Here is a 16,511-nt window from a genome sequence, read left to right on the forward strand (position 1 = left end):
CCAGCCTTTTCTTTGTGCCCAGTGATCTCATTTAGACGCTGCCATGGTCTACTGGCATCCCTCTGCAGACACCAACAGAATCAACAAACTCATTCGTAAGGCCAGTGATGTTGTGGGGATGGAACTGGACTCTCTCACGGTGGTGTCTGAAAAGAGGATGCTGTCTAAGTTGCATGCCATCTTGGTCAATGTCTCCCATCCACTACATAATGTACTGGGTGGGCACAGGAGTACATTCAGCCAGAGACTCATTCCACCGAGATGCAGCACAGAGCGTCATAGGAAGTCATTCCTGCCTGTGGCCATCAAACTTTACAACTCCTCCCTTGGAGGGTCAGACACCCTGAGCCAATAGGCTGGTCCTGGAGTTATTTCATAATTTACTGGCATAATTTACATATTACTCTTTAACTATTTATGGTTCTATTACTATTTATTATTTATGGTGCAACTGCAACAAAAACCAATTTCCCCCGGGATCAATAAGGTATGACTATGACTATGACTATGACTGGTTAGCCTGAGCTTCCAACTTGGCTCGATATTGCCTCTTGGCGCCCTGATGGCTTTCCGGAGTTCACGCCAGAATTCCGAGTAGTGACTGGTATCCCCGGACCTAAAAGCCGCAGCTCTAACCTTTAAAAGGGACTTGACCTCATAATTCATCAGAGGTTTCCGGTTAGGGAATACCCGGATCGTCTTGCGAGGCACACAGTCCTCCGAGCATTTCCAGATAAAGTTTAGGCATACTCATCCAGGTTAGCTACCGAGTCCTTGAATACTAACCAGTCCACCAATTCAAAGCAGTCACGGAGGACCTCATCCGTTTCCTCCGTCCAAAGCGACACTACTTTTGACACCGTGACCTCCCGCTTCAGTTTCTGTTTGTAAGCTGCGAGGAGGAGTATGGCCTGATGGTCCGATTTTCCGAAGTGAGGTCGTGGGACGGAACGGTAGGCATCCTTGACTGCTGTGTAGCAGTGGTCAAGTATATTCGGGCCTCTAGTGGCACAGGAGACATGTTGGTATAGCTTTGGTAGCGCCTTTCTGAGGTTGGCTTGGTTAAAGTCCCTGGCTGCAATGAGCAAAGCCTCCGGATACCTGGTCTCAAGTTCACTGATGTTGGCATACAGTATGTTCAGAGCTAGGCCTTTAAAACAGGGCATTCTGGGAGTTAATATTATTGCTGAGACTGAATATATCGAACTTAATATTGATTACATGGTTGTCCAAGACTTACAAATTAGATCATTTGTTAAGGTTATCAAACTTTGCACTAGCACGTTATAGTCATAGAGTAATTGAAAAGGACAGCACAGAAGCAGGCTCTTCAGCCCATCTAGTCGATGCCGAACCATTTAAAATGTCTACTCCCATCGACCTGCATGAGGACGATAGCCCTCCATACCCCTTCCATCCATGTACCTATCCAAACTTCTCTTAAACACAGAAATTGAGCTGGCATGCACCACTTGCTCTGGCAGCTCGTTCCACACACTCACAACACTCCGAGTGAAGAAGTTTCCCCTCATGTTTCTCTTAAACTCTTCACCTTTCGCCCTTAACTCATGACCTCTAGTTGTAGTCCCACCCAACCTCCATGAAAAAAGCCTGCTTGCGTTTACCCTATCCATACCCCTCATAATTTTGTGTATCTCTATCAAATCTCCGCAGCACTTAATCTTCTATATTCCAAGGAATAAGGTCCTAACCCTTTCAATCTTTTCTTGTTACTCAGGTCCTCCGGTCCCACAGACACTTTCTCTGTACTCTTTCAACCTTATTTACATCTTTCCTGCAGGTAGGTGACCAAAACTGCACACAATACTCCAGATTAGGGCTCACCAGCATCTTATACGATTTCAATGTAACGTCCCATCTCGTGTACTCGTGAATGGCAATGTACCAAAAGCTTTCTTTACGACCCTATCTACCTGGGACACCACTTTCAATGAAATATGAACCTGTATTCCCAGATCCCTTTGCTGAACCACTCTCCTCAGTGCCCCACCGCTCACTGTGTAAGACCTACCCTCGTTGGTCCTTCTAAAGTGCAACACCTTGCACTTGTCAGCATTAAATTCCACCAGCCACTTTTCAACCATTTTTCTAGTTGATCCACGTCCCTCAGCAAGCCATGACAGTCTTCCTCACTGTCCACTACACCCCTAATCTTGGTGTCATCGCAAACTTGCTGATCCAGTTAACCACATTATCATCCAGATTGTTGATATTGATGACAAACTGCAACTCAGCACTGATCTCTGTGGCAGTCCACTAGTCACAGGCCTCCAGTCAGAGAAGCAGCCATCTACTACCACTCTCTGGCTTCTCCCACAAAGGTAATGTCTAATCCAATTTACTACCTCATCTTGAATGCTGAGCGACTGAACCTTCCTGACCAATCTCCCATGCGGGACCTTGTCAAATGCCTCTCCATATAGACAGCATCCATGCCTTGCCTTCATCATCTTTCCTGGTAACTTCCTCAAAAACCTCTATAAAATTGGTTAGACGTGACCTATCACACACGAAGCCATGCTGCGTATCCCAAATCAGTGCATATCTATCCAAATTTGGATAGGAACCATAGAAACCATAGAAACTACAGCACAGAAACAGGCCTTTTGGCCCTTCTTGGCTGTGCCGAACCATTTTCTGCCTAGTCCCACTGACCTGCACACGGACCATATCCCTCCATACACCTCCCATCCATGTATCTGTCCAATTTATTCTTAAATGTTAAAAAAGATCCCGCATTTACCACCTCGTCTGGCAGCTCATTCCATACTCCCACCACTCTCTGTGTGAAGAAGCCCCCCCTAATGTTCCCTTTAAACTTTTCCCCCCTCACCCTAAACCCATGTCCTCTGGTTTTTTTCTGCCCTTGCCTCAGTGGAAAAAGCCTGCTTGCATTCACTCTATCTATACCCATCATAATTTTATATACCTCTATCAAATCTCCCCTCATTCTTCTACGCTCCAGGGAATAAAGGGAATAAGGATCTTATGCTTCGTTAACACACATTAAGGTGTTGGATTCATATTTCACAATAGACTGCAACTAGGAATTTTCTCGACTTGATCAGAATTTGGGTAACGTAAAAAAACTATTCCATGGCCTTTGGGCTGAAACTCCAGCCGGCCAAGTCATTTAGAACCATGTCCAGTCAGAAATGCTGATGAAGTGACATCTTCTGGAGGTGCTCTGCTCTCCAGGCAATTTGATTTACTCCATATGATACCAAGAAAAGGCTAAGAGTGCTAGATACTGAAAGATTATGGGACCAGGCAGAAGTCCTGACTATGTGGAAAATTGCTGTGTTATGTTCTGCCCACAAGAAAAAGGCAAATCCAACCCAGCTAATCGCTACTGAATGGGACTATTCTTAAACGTCAGTCTTGTTTCTATGAGCCGAAGGGCTTTAGGGAGGTGGGGAAAGGGCCCTTACGGAGCTGGGCTCCAAATCAACTGGGAGTTCACTCTGTGGCAAAAACGGATCCCTGAGGTCTGATGGCTGCCTCCTGTGGCAACATGCCTGGAATCCTTGCTCAGTCAGTGGTGTTAGTATTGGAGAGACACACAACAGAGTTGTAGAGCTTGAAAACAGGCTATTCGGCCCATCACACCCAAGATGCCTTGTTGAACTAGTTCCATTTGCCAGCTTTTGGCCTATATTCCCACTAAAATTTCCTATCTGTGAACCTGTCTAAATACTGTTCTGATGGTAGTTGGTTATTGTCGATACTTGCTTACAAAGTCAGTAGGGCAACCCAGTAGCATTTTGATTACAGAATGTTGTACTGTACCAGCGACCTGGGTTCAATTCCTGCTGCTGCCTATAAGGAGTTCGCATGTTCTCCCCGTGACTGCGCGGGTTTCCTCCGGATGCTCCGGTTTCCTCCCACAGTCCAAAGACGTAGGTTAATTGGTCATTGTGGTTAGGCTAGGGTTAAGTTGGTGGGTTGCTGGGCAGTGTAGCTCAATGTGCCGGAAGAGCCTGTGCCTCCCTGTACATCAATAATAAGAAATAAAATGCACACAATTTCACAGAGCATCAGTCGATCACCGCAGCACAGGACAGCCATTTCAGCCACCATGTTGTGCTGACCTTTTAACCCACTCTGAGATCAACCTAACTCTTCCCTTCCACATAACTCTCCATTTTACTTATTTTCAGAAATAAAAATGGATCAGTTAACCCTGGGCTGCTGGTGATTAACGCCAGGCTGCTGGTGATTGACTAACAGTGAGTCTGAGATTGGCCTAGGGTCTCTTTGCTTTCTTCAGCCCTCGTCCCCTACACTGCGTCTCCTTTTTCACAAGCTCTGGTCAGTAGTCCAGACTGTAACCGTCATTGGATGCCCAAACCTGCAACCAAATAGGGTATTTATAGCAATGAGCATTGCCTAGTCAGCTGTTGACTGCTTTATCACACTTGTGTATGTGTCTGTCTGCCATTCAGTCCTTATCACATTTCTCCTGCTCCGTGTGCATAGCCTCCCTGCTGACTGGGATCTGGTAGTGGCTGTTTTTCCAAAAAAACTTCCAAGCTCTTTACGATACAGTCAACAAAGGTGTGAGCGTCTTTCTCTAGAAGGTACGTTACAAGTTGTGGTGGGGCAAGCGTTCCATTGATCAGGAATTTAGCACATTCTTCCCCATTTCTTCCCCTCCTTCTCCTTGGTGTTCATCTGCAGGCAGCCTGGGAGAGGGGTTATTTTTAGTGACTGTAGGGGCAGCTGTTACCTTGGTCTTTGGCCTCTTTGCCTGAGCCCTCGCTGGGACTCTGAAGCTGAACACCACAGCAAACATCAGTGTGGAAACATTTCCGAAACTGTGTGTGTGTGTGTGTGTGTGTGTGTGTGTGTGTGTGTGTGTGTGTGTGTGTGTGTGTGCGCGCGCGCGTTGGGGTTCGGTGGTGAACAGCCAGTGAGTTTGGGGAATGATGCTGACAGGGGGAGGGGATGGTGGAAATCAGGGGTTTAAGAGCAAAACATAGTTGGTTTGTTGTGCTGGGGAGGGATGACTTGTCCTCGGTTATGTTCTGTCACATTCCCATTGGGGAACATGAGTTCATGAAGCAGCATGTTGGAGGTGGGGACCGAGAGGCCTCTTGTATGGACACTGTCCTTCCCTTCACTTCCTTTCCCAACTCTGTGACCTTTCACTCTCCCTCCGCATCACCCCAGACTCCTCATATCCAGTTTATTATCCCTCCTTCCCCCTTTCCATCTCCCTTACCCATTCCCTTCCTCCCCATCCCTCATCCTCTCTTCCCTCCTTTTCATCCCCCCTTCCCACCCCTTTCTCACTCTCCTCCTCCTTCACCTCCCCGCTCTTTCCCAATCCCTGTTTTCCTCCTGTTCCCTCTCCGACACAATGAGGACGGGAGGTGCATTAACTGAACACCTGTCACGGTGATTTCCTCTGCAGCTGACCTTGGGCTGCACCTGTGAAAACTGCATGGATGGTGCACTGATAGCCTTGGTTTCATTTACCTTACCTCCCTGGAAGTTGTATTTCACATGTGTAACTCTTCACAGTGGGGCAAAGGGAATCGTGATGCACAGGCCAATGACAAAGCAGGTTACAGTTGATCCACAACTCAGTGGGGGTCTGTGTGAAGGCCCGGAGTACCGGGTTATGGTGTGAGGAACCAACGTACACAAGGCTTTAATGAAGGGCTTAATTATTCTGTGGATTGATTGAGCACATCCGCAAGTAAATGAATCTCAGGGTTGTATATGATGACATAGATGTACTCTGACAATAAATTTACTTTGAACTTTGAATGGTGCACTGGATCCTGAAACAGCTCGGTGACGTGGGGCAAGGCTTTGAAGTGGTTTTGTGCAATTGAGGCAGGTCCTTGCAGGAGAAGGCCGGGAGTGAAAATTATCAAACACACTTTGAATCTTTCTGGAAATCTTTATTGATGGAGAGTCATGGAGAAAGGAAGGATTAGATTGATCTTGGAGTAAGTTAAGTGTTCAGTATGACATGAAGGGCCTGTACTGTACTGTTCAATGGGCTGAAAGGCCTGTACTGTACTGTTCAATGGGCTGAAGGGCCTTTACTGTACTGTTCAATGGGCTGAAGGGCCTGTACTTTACTGTTTCATGGGCTGAAGGGCCTTTACTGTAGTGTTCAATGGGCTGAAGGGCCTGTACTGTACTGTTCAATGGGCTGAAGGGCCTGTACTTTACTGTTCAATGGTTTAGGTGTAAATAGCCTAATTCACAAAATGATTCAATATGAAGCAGGAAGCAGAAATGGCTCCAGTCCGTGAGCAGCCTGATCACATACTTCAGTTAATAGAGTGTGTTAGACTGCTCTATTAGAGTGTGTTTTTACTTGGAGATGGTTTCCCAGGAGTTAGCGTGATGAGGCTTTCAGGAGTTCAGGAATACCTTCCCTACTGCTCCCCACCTCATCCTATTTGTATGATTTTCATTCTGTTGTAGGAGACAGAGAGGAGCTGATGTTATACCCAGTCACTGGTGGGTGACAAGTTCCATACCAGCAGTGCCGCACAATGAACGTGCTTCCCTTCAATTCATTTATTAATTATGCCCTGGTTGCAAGGATAACATACAGTATCTTAGAATTATCTATTCCCTTACAAGACATGGGTGTTGTTGGTGGCAAAGGAATTATTGACATTTTGGGTCCAGATGCAGGGTTTCGACCCAGAACAGACCCAATTCCTTTTCCCCGCAAAATGCTTCTCGAACTGTTGAATTTCACCAGCAGATTGAGTGTTGCCCCATCGTTCTCGAATTCTGTATGGCTGCGATACACAAAAGGAAATTAAAGATGTGCATAGACATTTCATGGCCAATTGATAATGAAAATTGGAGAGTAGGGAAAGATAATCACAAACACAAGAAAATTTGCAGATTCTGGACAAGCAAGCAACACACACAAAATGCTGGAGGAAATCAGCAGGCCAGGCAGCATCTATGGAAAAGAGTACAGTCAACATTTCGGGCTGAGACCCTTCGCAGGACTTGACGTTCAGCATATGTAGAGTGGACAGAAGAATCTGATTCTGAACTGTAGGACTCTAAAGCTCTCTGGATTGTGTCAGTCTCTCTGTGGTGTGTGGCTTCAGGGCAGAAACCTCCAATGAAGCTCACTCGATGTACAGATTGTTGAGAGCTGTCTCATTGGCTTAGGAAATGGGTTCACCTTCTGTCCTGCATGAAAGTGAGTCCAGCATTTACTTTGGAAATGGAATTAAAGCAGTTTGATGACTGGATATTTGACACTAATGCTGTGTGACCAGATTTTGCCACTGGTACCTGAAACTTTAACCAATTTCTATAGATGCACAGTGGAGAATGTACTAATTGACTGCATCACAGCCTGGTATGGGAATGTCAATGCCCAGGAACAGAATGGGCTTCAGAAAGTCGTGGGAGAGAGCCTAGTCCATCACAAGCAAAGCACCCTCACTGTTGAGCACATTCATATGGGGCACTGCCACTACAAAGCAGCGTCCATCATCAAAGACCCTCAGCATCCAGCCCAAGCCCTCTCCTCACTACCATCATCAGGCAAGAGGTTCAGGAGCCTTTGTTCCCACAGCAACAGGTTCAGGAACAGTTATTACCCTATAACCATCAGGCTCGGAAACTAGTGTGGATAATGTCATTCACCTCTACTCTGAACTAGTTCTATAAATTACAAGCTCTGTCATACGGGGCGGGGGGGCCTTGATAGTGGACCCAAATGCAAGACACAGACACTGAAGTACTAGGAACAGGACTAGGTGTGTAAAGCAAGCAAGGGAAGTGGGGAAGAAATGACGCTGGACAGGACACAGGCCCTGGATGAGGCTAGGATAAGGGCCTGGGTTAGGACTAGACTAGGAAAGCGGGACCTGGACGAGGAACTAGGAACCTGGAACCTGGACAAGGACTCTGAGCCAGAGACTGGACAGGGACCCGAAACCTGGGTCTTGACTGGGGCTCGGACCCCAGATCTAGGTTAGGACAAGACGTGGCTACAGGACGAGGAGTAGCAACAGGACTGGATGTGAGACTCCTGAACTGGACAAGGGAATCCCAGCACTGGGCTGGGCGAGGTACTCCTGGGCTAGGTGAGGCACATGGGCAGGATGAGAACATGAAGCCTTGACTTGGTCAAGGGAGAACAGGAACGCAGAGCCTTGGTCTTAGGAGACAGGAATGCAGAACACAGAGCCTTGGTCTTGGGAGACAGAAACATGGAACACAGAGCCGGGACCCCTCCTTGGGAACAGGACATAGGGCCGGGACTCATACATAGAACACAGAGCCAGTTCCCAACACAAGGTAGCGGAAAACGGCCAGATCTACCTAGTGAAGGCGTGGACACAGAGACAGTTCCAAACAATGAAAGACAGTTCCTTATCTAGACACAACAAGGCCCCGATCTTGCCCTGGCGGTTGAACCTGATGGCGTTACAGGCGAGGACACAGGCGAAGGTAGCAGACAAGGCTACAGAAGGAAGGGGAATGGGAGGGAACAGTCCAGCAACTGAAGCTGAACCCAGGAGCAGTGTATGTAGCCAGCCCAAAATGAGAATCATGTGCCTCAATTAAGGCACACAACAGGACAAGGAAAAACCGGAAAACCTGGAATAAGGATCGATGGACCGGACCATGAACCGGAATGCGGACTTCACGGACCAGAACATGACAGGCTCACTGTCACAGACTCTGCAACTCCTGTTCTCTGCATTATTTACTTATTTGCACAGTTTGTCTTCTTTTGCACATTGAGGTTGTTTGTCATTCTGTCTGTTTATGTATCATTTTTCCTAATTTCAATTGTATTTTTTTGGTAAATGCCTGCAAGAAGACAAATCTCAGTGTCGTATATGGCAACATATACATACTTGGATAATAAATTTACTTAGAACTAATCTGACTGCACTGCTGAAATTGTTTCATCTGTCCCTAAGCACAGCAGAGAAGGTCACCTGCTGCCCCATTTTATGTATGGGTGGTAAAATAAGGCGGGGGGTGTGAATTGACAGGAATGTGAGGAGAAAAGTATCAGTTAGGGTAGAATTGAGTAGCAATGGAAGCATGATGGTTAGAACGGTGATCATGGGCCGAATGGCCTGTTTCTGTGCTAAATCTCTTTATACTCCATACTTCATGATGTTACAAAGTGATTTGCAATCAGATTCCTGTGACAGAAATTTGCAAGAAATGCACCAGCCAATTTCTGCACAGTGATCCCTCGCCCACAAACAATGAGATAATGGTCAGGGTCACCATTTTGAGTTGTTGGCTGAGAGAGAAATGATGGCCAGGAGAAGGGAGAAGCCCTCTGTTTCTGGGTAATCTGCTCGGCTGGTGGAGTGTGTGAAGTGATAGGATGCTATGTAAATACAGGCTTTGGTAGCACACTGCAGAAGCTGAGACCTGTCTGTGTGCTGGCACTGACAAAGTTTGTCACTGAGGCTAAATATATTACGGACACCCTTGGTGACCCGATTGCTTGATAAACAATGTGGCTTGTTATGAGAGGGACCTGATCCATTTATACCCCTGCATGGATTTCACAGCCACAGTTAGTTTACAATCAAAGCGGCAGGGCCAGGTGCCTGTGGCTATGAAGCTTAAGGTCTGCATAAAAGGCAAGGAAAGGGCATATACTGTAGCAAAAGTGAGTGGGAAGTTGAATGATTGGGAAGTTTTTAAAATCCAACAAAAGACTCTGTGTCCACCCCCTTCTCAGACAGTGTTCTGTTTAAATGGGATGACAGTCTCTGTCTCCACTCCCTTCTTAGTGTGCTCTGTTTAAATGGGGTGAGACTCTCTGTGTCCATCCCCTTCTCTGTGTGTTCTGTTTAAATGCAGCCCAATTAGCAGAGAAAGGCTTTTTTCTACATCATGTATGGCGATTGTGACCCCACTCGGAAGCTGCTCACACATTTAGGTGCAGGAGAACGCTCCACAGCCTCCTGAGCAAGTGTTATGCACTCATATACAATTATGTGGCCGTGTGGCGATTAGCATAATGCTTTACAGTGCCAGTGGTCAAACTTCAATTCACATCACTGTCTGTAAGGAGTTTGTATGTTTTCCTTGTGACTGTGAGAGTTTTCTCCGTGTGCTCTGATTTCCTCCCACATTCAGAAGACGTCCAGGTTAGGGTTAGTGAGTTGTATGCACGCTACGTTGGTGTCCGGGTTAGGGTTAGTGAGTTGTATGCACGCTACGTTGGTGTCAATGTTAGAGTTAGTGAGTTGTATGCACGCTACGTTGGTGTCCAGGTTAAGGTTAGTGAGTTGTATGCATGCTACGTTGGTGTCCAGGTTCAGGTTAGTGAGTTGTATGCACACTACGTTGGTGTCCGGGTTAGGGTTAGTGAGTTGTATGCAGGCTACGTTGGTGTCCAGGTTAGGGTTAGTGAGTTGTATGCACGTTACGTTGGAGTCCAGGTTTGGGTTAGTGAGTTGTATGCACACTACGTTGGTGTCCAGGTTAGGGTTAGTGAGTTGTATGCACGCTACGTTGGTGTCCAGGTTAGGGTTAGTGAGTTGTATGCACGCTACGTTGGTGTCCGGGTTAGGGTTAGTGAGTTGTATGCACGCTACGTTGGTGTCCGGGTTAGGGTTAGTGAGTTGTATGCACGCTACGTTGGTGTGCGGGTTAGGATTAATGAGTTGTATGCACGCTACGTTGGTGTCCGGGTTAGGGTTAGTGAGTTGTATGCAAGCTACATTGGTGTCCAGGTTAGGGTTAGTGAGTTGTATGCACGCTACGTTGGTGTCAATGTTAGGGTTAGTGAGTTGTATGCACGCTACGTTGGTGTCCGAGTTAGGGTTAGTGAGTTGTATGCACGCTACGTTGGTGTCCAGGTTAGGATTAGTGAGTTGTATGCACGCAACGTTGGTGTCCAGGTTAGGGTTAGTGAGTTGTATGCACGCTACGTTGGTGTCCGGGTTAGGGTTAGTGAGTTGTATGCAAGCTACATTGGTGTCCAGGTTAAGGTTAGTGAGTTGTATGCACGCTACGTTGGTGTCCAGGTTAGGGTTAGTGAGTTGTATGCACGCTACGTTGGTGTCCAGGTTAGGGTTAGTGAGTTGTATGCAGGCTACGTTGGTGTCCAGGTTAGGGTTAGTGAGTTGTATGCACGCTACGTTGGTGTCAATGTTAGGGTTAGTGAGTTGTATGCACGCTACGTTGGTGTCCGAGTTAGGGTTAGTGAGTTGTATGCACGCTACATTGGTGTCCAGGTTAGGATTAGTGAGTTGTATGCACGCAACGTTGGTGTCCAGGTTAGGGTTAGTGAGTTGTATGCACGCTATGTTGCTGTCCAGGTTAGGGTTAGTGAGTTGTATGCATGCTACGTTGGTGCCCATGTAAGGGTTAGTGAGTTGTATGCACGCTACGTTGGTGTCCATGTAAGGGTTAGTGAGTTGTATGCACGCTACGTTGGTGTCCAGGTTAGGGTTAGTGAGTTGTATGCACGCTACGTTGGTGTCCGGGTTAGGGTTAGTGAGTTGTATGCACGCTACGTTGGTGTCCGGGTTAGGGTTAGTGAGTTGTATGCATGCTACGTTGGTGTCCGGGTTAGGGTTAGTGAGTTGTATGCACGCTACGTTGGTGTCCAGGTTAGGATTAGTGAGTTGTATGCACGCTACGTTGGTATCCGGGTTAGGATTAGTGAGTTGTATGCATGCTACGTTGGTGTCCGGGTTAGGGTTAGTGAGTTGTATGCACGCTACGTTGGTGTCCGGGTTAGGGTTAGTGAGTTGTATGCACGCTACGTTGGTGTCCGGGTTAGGGTTAGTGAGTTGTATGCACGCTACGTTGGTGTCCGGGTTAGGATTAGTGAGTTGTATGCACGCTACGTTGGTGTCCGGGTTAGGATTAGTGAGTTGTATGCACGCTACGTTGGTGTCCGGGTTAGGGTTAGTGAGTTGTATGCACGCTACGTTGGTGTCCAGGTTAAGGTTAGTGAGTTGTTTGCACGCTACATTGGTGTCCAGGTTAAGGTTAGTGAGTTGTTTGCACGCTACGTTGGTGTCCGAGTTAGGGTTAGTGAGTTGTATGCACGCTACGTTGGTGTCCATGTTAGGGTTAGTGAATTGTATGCATGTTACGTTGGTGACCAGGTTAGGATTAGTGAGTTGTATGCACGCTACGTTGGTGTCCGGGTTAGGGTTAGTGAGTTGTATGCACACTACATTGGTGTCAATGTTAGGGTTAGTGAGTTGTATGCATGCTACGTTGGTGTCCAGGTTAGGGTTAGTGAGTTGTATGCACGCTACGTTGGTGTCAATGTTAGGATTAGTGAGTTGTATGCATGCTACTTTGGTGTCCAGGTTAGGGTTAGTGAGTTGTATGCACGCTACGTTGGTGTCCGGGTTAGTGTTAGTGAGTTGTATGCACACTACGTTGGTGTCAATGTTAGGGTTAGTGAGTTGTATGCACGCTACGTTGGTGTCCGGGTTAGGATTAGTGAGTTGTATGCACGCTACGTTGGTGTCCGGGTTAGGGTTAGTGAGTTGTATGCACGCTACGTTGGTGTCAATGTTAGGGTTAGTGAGTTGTATGCACGCTACGTTGGTATCCAGGTTAGGGTTAGTGAGTTGTATGCACGCTATGTTGGTGTCCGGGTTAGGGTTAGTGAGTTGTATGCACGCTACGTTGGTGTCCGGGTTAGGGTTAGTGAGTTGTATGCACGCTACGTTGGTGTCCAGGTTAGGATTAGTGAGTTGTATGCATGCTACGTTGGTGTAAAGGTTAGGGTTAGTGAGTTGTATGCACGCTACGTTGGTGTCCGGGTTAGGGTTAGTGAGTTGTATGCACGCTACGTTGGTGTCCAGGTTAGGGTTAGTGAGTTGTATGCACACTACGTTGGTGTCTGGGTTAAGGTTAGTGAGTTGTATGCACGCTACGTTGGTGTCCAGGTTAAGGTTAGTGAGTTGTATGCACGCTACGTTGGTGTCCGGGTTAGGGTTAGTGAGTTGTATGCACGCTACGTTGCTGTCCAGGTTAGGGTTAGTGAGTTGTATGCACGCTACATTGGTGTCCAGGTTAAGGTTAGTGAGTTGTATGCACGCTACGTTGGTGTCCAGGTTAAGGTTAGTGAGTTGTATGCATGCTACGTTGGTGTCCAGGTTCAGGTTAGTGAGTTGTATGCACACTACGTTGGTGTCCGGGTTAGGGTTAGTGAGTTGTATGCAGGCTACGTTGGTGTCCAGGTTAGGGTTAGTGAGTTGTATGCACGTTACGTTGGAGTCCAGGTTTGGGTTAGTGAGTTGTATGCACACTACGTTGGTGTCCAGGTTAGGGTTAGTGAGTTGTATTGTTATGTACCCCGTAACTGGGTTGCCAAACCAGCAGAAATCGACCACTTAGTTGGAGTCTGGTTTAACAGAAACTAATGAAGTTTTATTAAAGAAACAAATTACACAGTACTCCAATCGCAAGGATATAAATGCAACAGGTTAGCAATGATAAAACACACATGTAAACAGAACTAGGGTAATAGGAATCAACCAAGCTCTATCGCAGTCTAGGGGTAAAATGATCAGTCTCAAGTGACGCAGAGTTCGGTTCAGCTTAGTACAGTTCGCAATAATCGCTGCTGTGCCATTGGAGAGAAAGAGAGAGAATGCAAATTTTGATTCAAACAGACCCTTGATGTTCTTCGCAGTTAGCTTTTGGGCGAACCCCTTTATGTCTTCTGTGGTCACCGACTGTGACCCCTCCGTTCCGGATACAACCGTTCTTCCACGGTGAACCCGGCACCCAGGCAAGGGCGGACACACACACCAGGTTCCCGCCAATCGTACCTTTTCACCCTGTGCATCTATGGTCGGTTTCCGCGACCAGATTTCCAAACTGCCACCAAATTTTGGGTGCACACCGCTCTTTCAGGGTCTCGTTATCACATGATCTCGTGGTGTGTGTTGTGCCTTAGCGAACCTGTTCTTTTTCTCCCCCTGCTGGGGTATCGTCTGTCCATCAAACTTCAAACAGTTCAGGTTCAAAGCAATCGATCTGTCTTTCTCGTTAATCTCTCTCTTCTCTCTTATTAGCATTTTGTATGTTTCTCCATTGTCTCCCTCATCTCTCTCATCAGCATCAATCTTCTGATAATTTGGTTTTTTTTCACAGTATGCACGCTACGTTGGTGTCCAGGTTAGGGTTAGTGAGTTGTATGCACGCTACATTGGTGTCCGGGTTATGGTTAGTGAGTTGTATGCATGCTACGTTGGTGTCCGGGTTAGGGTTAGTGAGTTGTATGCACGCTACGTTGGTGTCCGGGTTAGGGTTAGCGAGTTGTATGCATGCTACGTTGGTGTCTGGGTTAGGGTTAGTGAGTTGTATGCACGTTACGTTGGTGTCCGGGTTAAGGTTAGTGAGTTGTATGCACGCTACGTTGGTGTCCAGGTTCAGGTTAGTGAGTTGTATGCACGCTACGTTGGTGTCCGGCTTAGGATTAGTGAGTTGTATGCACGCTACGTTGGTGTCCGGGTTAGGGTTAGTGAGTTGTATGCACGCTACGTTGGTGTCCAGGTTAAGGTTAGTGAGTTGTATGTACGCTACGTTGGTATCCGGGTTAGGATTAGTGAGTTGTATGCACGCTACGTTGGTGTCCGGGTTAGGGTTAGTGAGCTGTATGCACGCTACGTTGGTATCCGGGTTAGGGTTAGTGAGTTGTATGCACGCTACGTTGGTGTCAATGTTAGGGTTAGTGAGTTGTATGCACGCTACGTTGGTGTCCGGGTTAAGGTTAGTGAGTTGTATGTACGCTACGTTGGTATCCGGCTTAGGGTTAGTGAGTTGTATGCACACTACGTTGGTGTCCGGGTTAGGGTTAGTGAGTTGTATGCACGCTACGTTGGTATCCAGGTTAGGGTTAGTGAGTTGTATGCATGCTACGTTGGTGTCCAGGTTAGGGTTAGTGAGTTGTATGCACGCTACGTTGGTATCCGGGTTAGGGTTAGTGAGTTGTATGCACGCTACGTTGGTGTCCGGGTTAGGGTTAGTGAGTTGTATGCACGCTACGTTGGTGTCCAGGTTAGGGTTAGTGAGTTGTATGCACGCTACGTTGGTGTCCAGGTTAGGATTAGTGAGTTGTATGCACGCTACGTTGGTGTCCCGGTTAGGGTTAGTGAGTTGTATGCACGCTACGTTGGTGTCCAGGTTAGGGTTAGTGAGTTGTATGCACACTACGTTGGTATCCGGGTTAGGGTTAGTGAGTTGTATGCACGCTACGTTGGTATCCGGGTTAGGGTTAGTGAGTTGTATGCACGCTACGTTGGTGCTGGAAGGGTTAGGGTTAGGGTTAGGGTTAGGGTTCGGGTTAGGGTTAGTGAGTTGTATGCACGCTACGTTGGTGCTGGAAGGGTTAGGGTTAGGGTTAGGGTTAGGGTTAGTGACTTGTATGCACGCTACATTGGTGCTGGAAACGTGGCAACACTTGCCAGTTGCCCCCAGTACTGCTTGGAATCTGTTGGTCATTGATGTAAACAACGCATTTCACTGTATATTTCAATGTACATGTGACAAATAAATAATCTTTACTTTAAGGCAAGACCATAAGATATCAGAGCCGATTAAGGCCTTTCAGCCCATCAAGTCTGCTCTGCTATTCCATCATAGCTGATCCCGGATCCCACTCAACCCCTCACACCTGCCTTCTCACTATATCCTTTGATGCCCTGGCCAATCAGGAAACTATCAACTTCTTTCTTAAATATTCCCACGGACTTGGCCTCCACTGCAGTCTGTGGCAGAGCATTCCACAGATTTACTACTTTCTGGCTAAAAAAATTCCTCCTTCCTTCTGTTCTAAAGAGTCAGCCCTCAATTTTGAGGCTGTGCCCTGTAGTTCTGGACACCCCCACCATAGGAAACATCCAAACATTCTCTCCATATCCACCCTATCTAGTCCTTTCAAAATTCAGTAGGTTTCAATGAGATCTCCATGCATTCTTCCAAATTCCAGTGAGTACAGGCCCAAAGCTGCCAAACGCTTCTCATATGTTAACCCCTTCATTCCCGCAATCATCCTCATAAACCTCCTCTGGACTCTCTCCAATGATAACACATCCTTTCTGAGACCTGGGACCCAAAACTGTTGTCAATACTCTGCAGCCTGATTAGTGTCTTATAAAGCCTCAGCATTATCTCCTTGCATTTATATTCTATTCCCCTAGAAATAAATGCCTACATTGCATTTGCCTTCTTTGCCACAGACTTAACCTTCTAGGAATCTTGCATGAGGACTCCCAAGTTTCTCTGCACCTCTGATGTTTGAACCTTCCCCTCATTAAGATAATAGTCCAGCTAGGTAACAAAGGGGAAGTTTGAGGGCCTGTACTGTACTCTGTTCTACATGAGGAGGGGAAGGGATAGTCTGCCTGGCATTAGTGGTTGCATAACCGGGACTTGTGGTGTGCACCAGCTGCTCCCTTGGCTTCACCTGTTCGGGGGCTGGGGGGCTAAGTAAGTGCTATACCTTGCGCAACGGTGACCTGCAGGCT

The 16,511-nt window shown here is 47.1% G+C and overlaps 1 protein-coding gene across 6 annotated transcripts in view; it reads left to right on the top strand.

Moving 5' to 3' along the window:
• Positions 1–4,465: 4,465 nt before the first annotated feature.
• Positions 4,466–16,511, top strand: part of LOC134338586 (unconventional myosin-XVIIIb-like) — a 471,306-nt gene continuing 459,260 nt past the window's right edge. For 4 of the 6 annotated variants that reach the window (XM_063034529.1, XM_063034531.1, XM_063034532.1 and 1 more), the window contains exon 1: positions 4,466–4,601. The gene's annotated coding sequence lies outside the window, so the exon portion shown is untranslated. The remainder of the gene's footprint in view (positions 4,602–16,511) is intronic. The other 2 variants (XM_063034530.1, XM_063034535.1) reach the window with 1 other exon arrangement.

This window comes from Mobula hypostoma, chromosome 27, assembly GCF_963921235.1.
Source record: "Mobula hypostoma chromosome 27, sMobHyp1.1, whole genome shotgun sequence".
NCBI lineage: Eukaryota > Metazoa > Chordata > Chondrichthyes > Myliobatiformes > Myliobatidae > Mobula > Mobula hypostoma.